This window comes from Triticum aestivum, chromosome 4B (assembly GCF_018294505.1).
Source record: "Triticum aestivum cultivar Chinese Spring chromosome 4B, IWGSC CS RefSeq v2.1, whole genome shotgun sequence".
In the NCBI taxonomy this organism is placed as follows: domain Eukaryota; kingdom Viridiplantae; phylum Streptophyta; class Magnoliopsida; order Poales; family Poaceae; genus Triticum; species Triticum aestivum.
Genome location: NC_057804.1, coordinates 22238330 through 22247864, shown reverse-complemented (window position 1 = coordinate 22247864; position 9535 = coordinate 22238330).

Genomic DNA, 9535 nt, shown 5'->3' with positions numbered 1-9535 from the left:
GTCACTGGAAGCGGAACTGCCCCAAGTATTTGGCAGAAAGGAAGGATGGCAAGGTGAACAAAGGTATATGTGATATACATGTTATTGATGTGTACCTTACTAGAGCTCGCAGTAGCACCTGGGTATTTGATACTGGTTCTGTTGCTAATATTTGCAACTCGAAACAGGGACTACGGATTAAGCGAACACTGGCAAAGGACAAGGTGACGATGCGCGTGGGAAACGGTTCCAAAGTCGATGTGATCGCAGTCGGCACGCTACCTCTACATCTACCTTCGGGATTAGTATTAGACCTAAATAATTGTTATTTGGTGCCAGCGTTGAGCATGAACATTATATCTGGATCTTGTTTGATGCGAGACGGTTATTCATTTAAATGAGAGAATAATGGTTGTTCTATTTATATGAGTAATATCTTTTATGGTCATTCACCCTTGAAAAGTGGTCTATTTTTGATGAATCTCGATAGTAGTGATACACATATTCATAATGTTGAAGCGAAAAGATGCAGAGTTGATAATGATAGTGCAACTTATTTGTGGCACTGCCGTTTAGGTCATATCGGTATAAAGCGCATGAAGAAACTCCATACTGATGGACTTTTGGAGTCACTTGATTATGAATCACTTGGCACTTGCGAACCGTGCCTCATGGGCAAGATGACAAAAACACCGTTCTCCGGTACTATGGAGAGAGCAACAGATTTGTTGGAAATCATACATACAGATGTATGTGGTCCGATGAATGTTGAGGCTCGTGGCGATATCGTTATTTTCTCACCTTCACAGATGATTTAAACAGATATGGGTATATCTACTTAATGAAACACAAGTCTGAAACATTTGAAAAGTTCAAAGAATTTCAGAGTGAAGTTGAAAATCATCGTAACAAGAAAATAAAGTTTCTGCGATCTGATCGTGGAGGAGAATATTTGAGTCACGAGTTTGGTCTACATTTGAAACAATGCGGAATAGTTTCGCAACTCACGCCACCCGGAACACCACAGCGCAATGGTGTGTCCGAACGTCGTAATCGTACTTTACTTGATATGGTGCGATCTATGATGTCTCTTACATATTTACCGCTATCGTTTTGGGGTTATGCTCTAGAGACGGCCGCATTCACGTTGAATAGGACACCATCGAAATCCGTTGAGACGACGCCTTATGAACTATGGTTTAGCAAGAAACCAAAGTTGTCGTTTCTTAAAGTTTGGGGCTGCGATGCTTATGTGAAAAAGCTTCAACCTGATAAGCTCGAACCCAAATCGGAGAAATGTGTCTTCATAGGATACCCAAAGGAGACTGTTGGGTACACCTTCTATCACAGATCCGAAGGCAAGATATTTGTTGCTAAAAATGGATCCTTTCTAGAGAAGGAGTTTCTCTCGAAAGAAGTGAGTGGGAGGAAAGTAGTACTTGATGAGGTAACTATACCTGCTCCCTTATTGGAAAGTAGTACATCACAGAAATCTGTTTCTGTAGCACCTACACCAATTAGTGAGGAAGCTAATGATATTGATCATGAAACTTCAGATCAAGTTACTACAGAACCTCGTAGATCAACCAGAGTAAGATCCGCACCAGAGTGGTACGGCAATCCTGTTCTGGAAGTCATGCTACTAGATCATGACGAACCTACGAACTATGAAGAAGCGATGGTGAGCCCAGATTCCGCAAAATGGCTAGAAGCCATGAAATCTGAGATGGGATCCATGTATGACAACAAAGTATGGACTTTGGTTGACTTGCCCGAGGGTCGGCAAGCAATAGAGAACAAGTGGATCTTTAAGAAGAAGACTGACGCTGACGGTAATGTTACTGTCTACAAAGCTTGACTTGTCGCGAAAGGTTTTCGACAAGTTCAAGGGATTGACTACGATGAGACCTTCTCACCCGTAGCGATGCTTAAGTCTGTTCGAATCATGTTAGCAATTGCCGCATTTTATGATTATGAAATTTGGCAAAAGGATGTAAAAACTGCGTTCCTGAATGGATTTCTGGAAGAAGAGTTGTATATGATGCAACCAGAAGGTTTTATCGATCCAAAGGGAGCTAACAAAGTGTGCAAGCTCCAGCGATCCATTTATGGACTGGTGCAAGCCTCTCGGAGTTGGAATAAACGTTTTGATAGTGTGATCAAAGCATTTGGGTTTATACAGACTTTTGGAGAAGCCTGTATTTACAAGAAAGTGAGTGGGAGCTCTGTAGCATTTCTGATATTATATGTAGATGACATATTACTGATTGGAAATGATATAGAATTTCTGGATAGCATAAAGGGATACTTGAATAAGAGTTTTTCAATGAAAGACCTCGGTGAAGCTGCTTACATATTGGGCATTAAGATCTATAGAGATAGATCAAGACGCTTAATTGGACTTTCACAAAGCACATACCTTGACAAAGTTTTGAAGAAGTTCAAAATGGATCAAGCGAAGAAAGGGTTCTTGCCTGTGTTGCAAGGTGTGAAGTTGAGTAAGACTCAATGCCCGACCACTGCAGAAGATAGAGAGAAGATGAAAGATGTTCCCTATGCTTCAGCCATAGGCTCTATCATGTATGCAATGCTGTGTACCAGACCTGATGTGTGCCTTGCTATAAGTTTAGCAGGGAGGTACCAAAGTAATCCAGGAGTGGATCACTGGACAGCGGTCAAGAATATCCTGAAGTACCTGAAAAGGACTAAGGAAATGTTTCTCGTGTATGGAGGTGACAAAGAGCTCATCGTAAAGGGTTACGTTGATGCAAGCTTTGACACTGATCCGGATGATTCTAAATCGCAAACCGGATACGTATTTACATTAAACGGTGGAGCTGTCAGTTGGTGCAATTCGAAACAAAGCGTCGTAGCGGGATCTACATGTGAAGCGGAGTACATAGCTGCTTCGGAAGCAGCAAATGAAGGAGTCTGGATGAAGGAGTTCATATCCGATCTAGGTGTCATACCTGGTGCATCGGGTCCAATGAAAATCTTTTGTGACAATACTGGTGCAATTGCCTTGGCGAAGGAATCCAGATTTCACAAGAGAACCAAGCACATCAAGAGACGCTTCAATTCCATCCGGGATTTGGTCCAGGTGGGAGACATAGAGATTTGCAAGATACATACGGATCTGAATATAGCAGATCCGTTGACTAAGCCTCTTCCATGGGTGTTAGAATCATTACTATGTAATCTAGATTATTGACTCTAGTGCAAGTGGGAGACTGAAGGAAATATGCCCTAGAGGCAATAATAAAGTTATTATTTATTTCCTTATATATCATGATAAATGTTTATTATTCATGCTAGAATTGTATTAACCGGAAACATAATACATGTGTGGATACATAGACAAACAGAGTGTCACTAGTATGCCACTACTTGACTAGCTTGTTAATCAAAGATGGTTAAGTTTCCTAACCATAGACAAAGGAGTTGTCATTTGATTAACAAGGTCACATCATTAGTTGAATGATCTGATTGACATGACCCATTCCATTAGCTTAGCACCCGATCGTTTAGTATGTTGCTATTGCTTTTATCCATGACTTATACATGTTCCTATGACTATGAGATTATGCAACTCCCGTTTACCGTAGGAACACTTTGTGTGCTACCAAACGTCACAACGTAACTGGGTGATTATAAAGGTGCTCTACAGGTGTCTCCGAAAGTATTTGTTGGGTTAGCGTATTTCGAGATTAGGATTTGTCACTCCGAATGTCGGAGAGGTATCTCAGGGCCTTCTCGGTAATGCACATCACATAAGCCTTGCAAGCATTGCAACCAATGAGTTAGTTGCGAGATGATGTATTACGGAACGAGTAAAGAGACTTGCCGGTAACGAGATTGAACTAGGTATTGGATACCGACGATCGAATCTCGGGCAAGTAACATACCAATGACAAAGGGAACAACGTATGTTGTTATGCGGTCTGACCGATAAAGATCTTCGTAGAATATGTAGGAGCCAATATGGGCATCCAGGTCCCGCTATTGGTTATTGACCGGAGAATTGTCTCAGTCATGTCTACACTGTTCTCGAACCGTAGGGTCCGCACGCTTAAGGTTACGATGACAGTTATTATGAGTTTATGCATTTTGATGTATCGAAGTTAGTTCGGAGTCCCGGATGAGATCACAGACATGACGAGGAGTCTCGGAATGGTCGAGACATAAAGATTGATATATTGGACGACTATATTCAGACATCGGAATGGTTCCGAGAGGTTTCGGATAAAACCGGAGTGCCGGAGGGGTTACCGGAACCCCCCGGGGAAGTAATGGGCCTTATTGGGCCACGAGGGGAGAGAGAGGGCTGCGCCATGAGGTGGCGCCCCCCCCCCCATGAGGAGTCCGAATTGGACAAGGAGGGGGGCGCGGCCCCCCTTTCCCTCTCCCTCTCCCTCTCTTTCCTTCCCCCTTCTCCTTCCTAGTTGGACTAGGAAAAGGGAGTCCTACTCCCACTAGGAGGAGGACTCCCCCTCCCTTTGGCGCGCCTCTCTAGGCCGGCTGGCCTCCCCCCCTTATATACGGGGGCAGGGGGGCACCCCAAGACACACAAGTTGATCCTTGAGATCGTTCCTCAGCCGTGTGCGGTGCCCCCCTCCACCATATTCCACCTCGGTCACATTGTCGCAGTGCTTAGGCGAAGCCCTGCGTCGGTAGTTCATCAAGATCGTCACCACGCCGTCGTGCTGACGGAACTCATCCCCGGAGGTTTTGCTGGATCGAGACCCGGGGACGTCATCGACCTGTACGTGTGTCAAGAACTCGGAGGCGCCGGAGTAACGGCGCTTGGATCGGTCGGATCGGGAGGAGGACGTACGACTACTTCCTCTATGTTGTGTCAACGCTTCCACTTCGGTCTACGAGGGTACGTAGACAACACTCTCCCCTCTCGTTGCTATGCATCACCATGATCTTGCGTGTGCGTAGGAATTTTTTTGAAATTACTGCGTTCCCCAACAGTAGTTGCGCATAAGTAAGGTGCGCCCTGTGTAGATAGTAGCCCATGAGACTTTGTGTGTCGTCAAAATTGACGGCGCGCAGAGGATCTTAATCCTAGGTCCTTTAAATGGCACCCTTATATGTATAGGTGGCTAATTGTCCGGAGTCAAGCCGGATTAGTGATTTTGCCAAACTGAAGCGGCAACTTGATGTGGCAGATGCCGATATCGCGCTTGTCAACAAGCGGCTCAATGATGCTCAAGGTATGTAATTCCACAGGCGGCGGATAGTAAGAGAAGCTTTATGTCAATATATTACCGTGTGTGTGCTTAACGCAGATGGTGCGGCCGCCGTGGAGGGTCTGAGGGTCGAACTAGCCCGAGCGAAGGAACAAGCCAGAAGAAGCGATGCGGCCGCCAAAAAAGCCCAGGAGGAGCTGAAAGCCGAACAGGCTGCCCACTGCCGAAGCAAGGAGGAGATGGCCGATATGGCCGTAAAGTTAAAGAGTGCTACTGACCATTGCAAGCTTCTTGAAGAAGAGGGCCGGGCGAGGCAAATGAGTTTAGAGAAAGTTGTTGCTGACGCCAAGGATGCCCGCTCTATGATGAGAGCGGCAAAGGAAGAACTGCGTCAAGCCGGACAAATTGCGAATGGAAAGCCCTTCACGCTGCGGAGGAAATTTTGTGATCCGAAGTTTGCCCCGTTGGACCGAATGTGGAGTGTGGAGGACACCTATATGGATTTGGCGGCTAGTGCTGCTGATGCGACCGAACACTTTCGAGATAAAAAAGATCACGAAGTGGAGAAGCTCTTCTGGTCGCAATTCCTCAATCCAGAGCGTCCACTTGCAGTGGACGATCGCTTGGCTCAATGGGCCGAGCTGAATAGGTTGTCCGGACTCGCCATGAAATACGTCATGGGTCATCTATGGTCGGGGAGGTCGGAGCCGAAGAGTTATTTCAGCTTGGTGCAGCAATTTCTTGACGTGGTGCCACGTGTCGATGCAATGAAGAGGTCAGCATGCATAGAGGGCGCCCGGATGGCTCTTGCCCGTGTCAAGACATACTGGGCAGATATGGAGACCACCGTTGTTGCGTCCCAGGATTCAGACAAAAGCCGAGTACCCTCCGAGTACTATTTTCAGGAAGTCCTTGAAGGCGCTCGTGTAATAGAGACGCAGTGCTCGAAGGATGCTATGTTATAATAGCATATGTGATTATAAAACAGTATTTTTGTAAATTGTAGTGGCATTTTTAGACTTGTGCCTTCAAGTATTAGGAACACCTCCTGTGCGGCCATTTTAATATATGTATATATAAATTCTTAAAGATTGCGGTCGTTGGCTTTAGCCCCCACGCACATGTTGGGGAACGTAGCAGAAATTCAAAAAAAATTCCTACGTATCACCAAGATCTATCTATGGAGAGACCAGCAATGAGTAGAAGGAGAGTGCATCTACATACCCTTGTAGATCGCTAAGCGGAAGCGTTCAAGTGAACGGGGTCGATGGAGTCGTACTCGTCGTGATTCAAATCACTGATGATCAAGTGCCGAATGGACGGCACCTCCGCATTCAACACACGTACAGCCCGGTGACGTCTCCCACGCCTTGATCCAGCAAGGAGAGAGGGAGAGGTTGAGGAAGACTCCATCGAGCAGCAGCACAACGGTGTGGTGGTGGTGGATGAGTGTGGCAATCCAGCAGGGCTTCGCTAAGCACCACGGGAGAGGAGGAGTACTTGGGAGAGAGGAGAGGGCTGCAACCAAAGGCAGAGATCGAATCACGTGTATTCTGCCTGTCTCTGGGCAGCCCCTAGCCTCACTATTTATAGGGGGAGAGGGGGCTGCGCCCCCTTTAGGGTTTCCCACCCCCAAGGGGTGCGGCAAGCCTACAAATGGCATCTGGGGTGGCGGCCAGGAGGGGAGGAGAGGGAGGCGCAGGGAGCATGGGCCTTAGGGCCCATCTGCCCTAGGGTTTGCCCCCTCCCACTCTCCCCTGCGCCTTGGGCCCCTTGTGGGGGGCGCACCAGCCCACCTGGGGCTGGTTCCCTCCCACACATGACCCATGCAGCCCTCTGGGGTAGGTGGCCCCACTTGGTGGACCCCCGGGACCCTCCCGGTGGTCCCGGTACGTTACCGATAAAACCCGAAACTCTTCCGGTGACCAAAACAGGACTTCCCATATATAAATCTTTACCTCCGGACCATTTCGGAACTCCTCGTGACGTCCGGGATCTCATCCGGGACTCCGAACAACATTCGGTAACCACATACAAGCTTCCTATATAACCCTAGCGTCATCGAACCTTAAGTGTGTAGACCCTACGGGTTCGGGAGACATGCAGACATGACCGAGACATTCTCCGGTCAATAACCAACAGCGGGATCTGGATACCCATGATGGCTCCCACATGTTCCACGATGATCTCATCGGATGAACCACGATGTCAAGGACTTAATCAATCCCGTATACAATTCCCTTTGTCTAGCGGTATTGTACTTGCCCGAGATTCGATCGTCGGTATCCTTATTCCTTGTTCAATCTCGTTACCAGCAAGTCTCTTTACTCGTTCCGTAACACATCATCCCGTGATCAACTCCTTGGTCACATTGCGCAAATGATGATGCCCTACCGAGTGGGCCCAGAGATACCTCTCCGCTTACACGGAGTGACAAATCCCAGTCTCGATTCGTGCCAACCCAACAGATACTTTCGGAGATACCTGTAATGCACCTTTATAGCCACCCAGTTACGTTGTGACGTTTGGTACACCCAAAGCACTCCTACGGTATCCGAGTGTTGCACAATCTCATGGTCTAAGGAAAAGATACTTGACATTAGAAAAGCTCTAGCAAACGAACTACACGATCTTTGTGCTATGCTTAGGATTGGGTCTTGTCCATCACATCATTCTCCTAATGATGTGATCCCGTTATCAACGACATCCAATGTCCATAGCCAGGAAACCATGACTATCTGTTGATCACAACGAGCTAGTCAACTAGAGGCTCACTAGGGACATATTGTGGTCTATGTATTCACACGTGTATTACGATTTCTGGATAATACAGTTATAGCATGAATAAAAGACAATTATCATGAACAAGGAAATATAATAATAATACTTTTATTATTGCCTCTAGGGCATATTTCCAACAGTCTCCCACTTGCACTAGAGTCAATAATCTAGTTCACATCACCATATGATTAACACTGACAGGTCACATCACCATGTGACCAACATCCAAAGAGTTTACTAGTGTCATTAAACTAGTTCACATTATCATGTGATTAAGACTCAATGAGTTCTTGGCTTGATCATGTTGCTTGTGAGAGAGGTTATAGTCAACGGGTCTGAACCTTTCATATCCGTGTGTGCTTTACAAATCTCTATGTCATCTCCTAGATGTAGCTACCACGTTCTATTTGGAGCTATTCCAAATAACTGTTCTACTTGGAGCTATACTAAAAGTTGCTCCATTATACGTATCCGGTATCTCTACTCAGAGCTATCCGGATAGGTGTTAAGCTTGCATCGACGTAACTCTTTACGTCGAACTCTTTATCACCTCCATAATCGAGAAAATTCCTTAGTCCACTAGGTACCAAGGATAACTTTGACCGCTGTTCTGTGATCCATTCTTGGATCACTCTTGTACCCCTTGACTGACTCATGGCAAGGCACACTACAGGTGCGGTACACAGCATAGCATACTGTAGAGAGCCTATGATAAAAGCATAGGGGACGACATTCGTCCTTTCTCTTTCTTCTGCCATGGTCGAGCTTTAAGTCTTAACTTCATACCTTACAACTCAGGCAAGAACTCCTTCTTTGACTGATCCATCTTGAACACCTTCAAGATCATGTCAAGGTACGTGCTCATTTGAAAGTATTATTAAGCATTTTGATCTATCTTATAGATCTTGATGCTCAATGTTCAAGTAGCTTGATCCAGGTTTTCTATTGAAAACACCTTTCAAATAACCCTATATGCTTTCTAGAAATTCTACATCATTTCTGATCAACAATATGTCAAGAACATATACTCATCAGAAATTCTATAGTGCTCCCACTCACTTCTTTGGAAATACAGGTTTCTCATAAACTTTGTATAAACCCAAAATCTTTGATCATCTTATCAAAGTGCACATTCCAACTCCGAGATGCTTACTCCGGTCCTTGGAAGGATCGCTGGAGCCAGCATACCTTTTAGCATCCTTAGGATCGACAAAACCTTTCTGATTGTATTACATACAACCTTTCCTTACGAAGGCTGGTAAGGAAACTCGTTTTATCATCCATCTGCCAGATTTCATAAATGCAGCTAATGCTAACATGAATCCGATGGACTTTAAGCATCGCTACGGATGAGAAAATCTCATCGTAGTCAACTCCTTGAACTTGTGAAAAACTCTTCGCCACAAGTCGAGCTTTATAGATGGTTACATTACCATCCACGTCCGTCTTCTTCTTAAAGATCCATTTACCTCAATGGCTTGCCGATCATCGAGCAAGTCCACCAAAGTCCATGCTTTGTTCTGATACATGGATCCTATCTCGGATTTCATGGCTTCTAACCATTTGTCGGAATTTGGGCC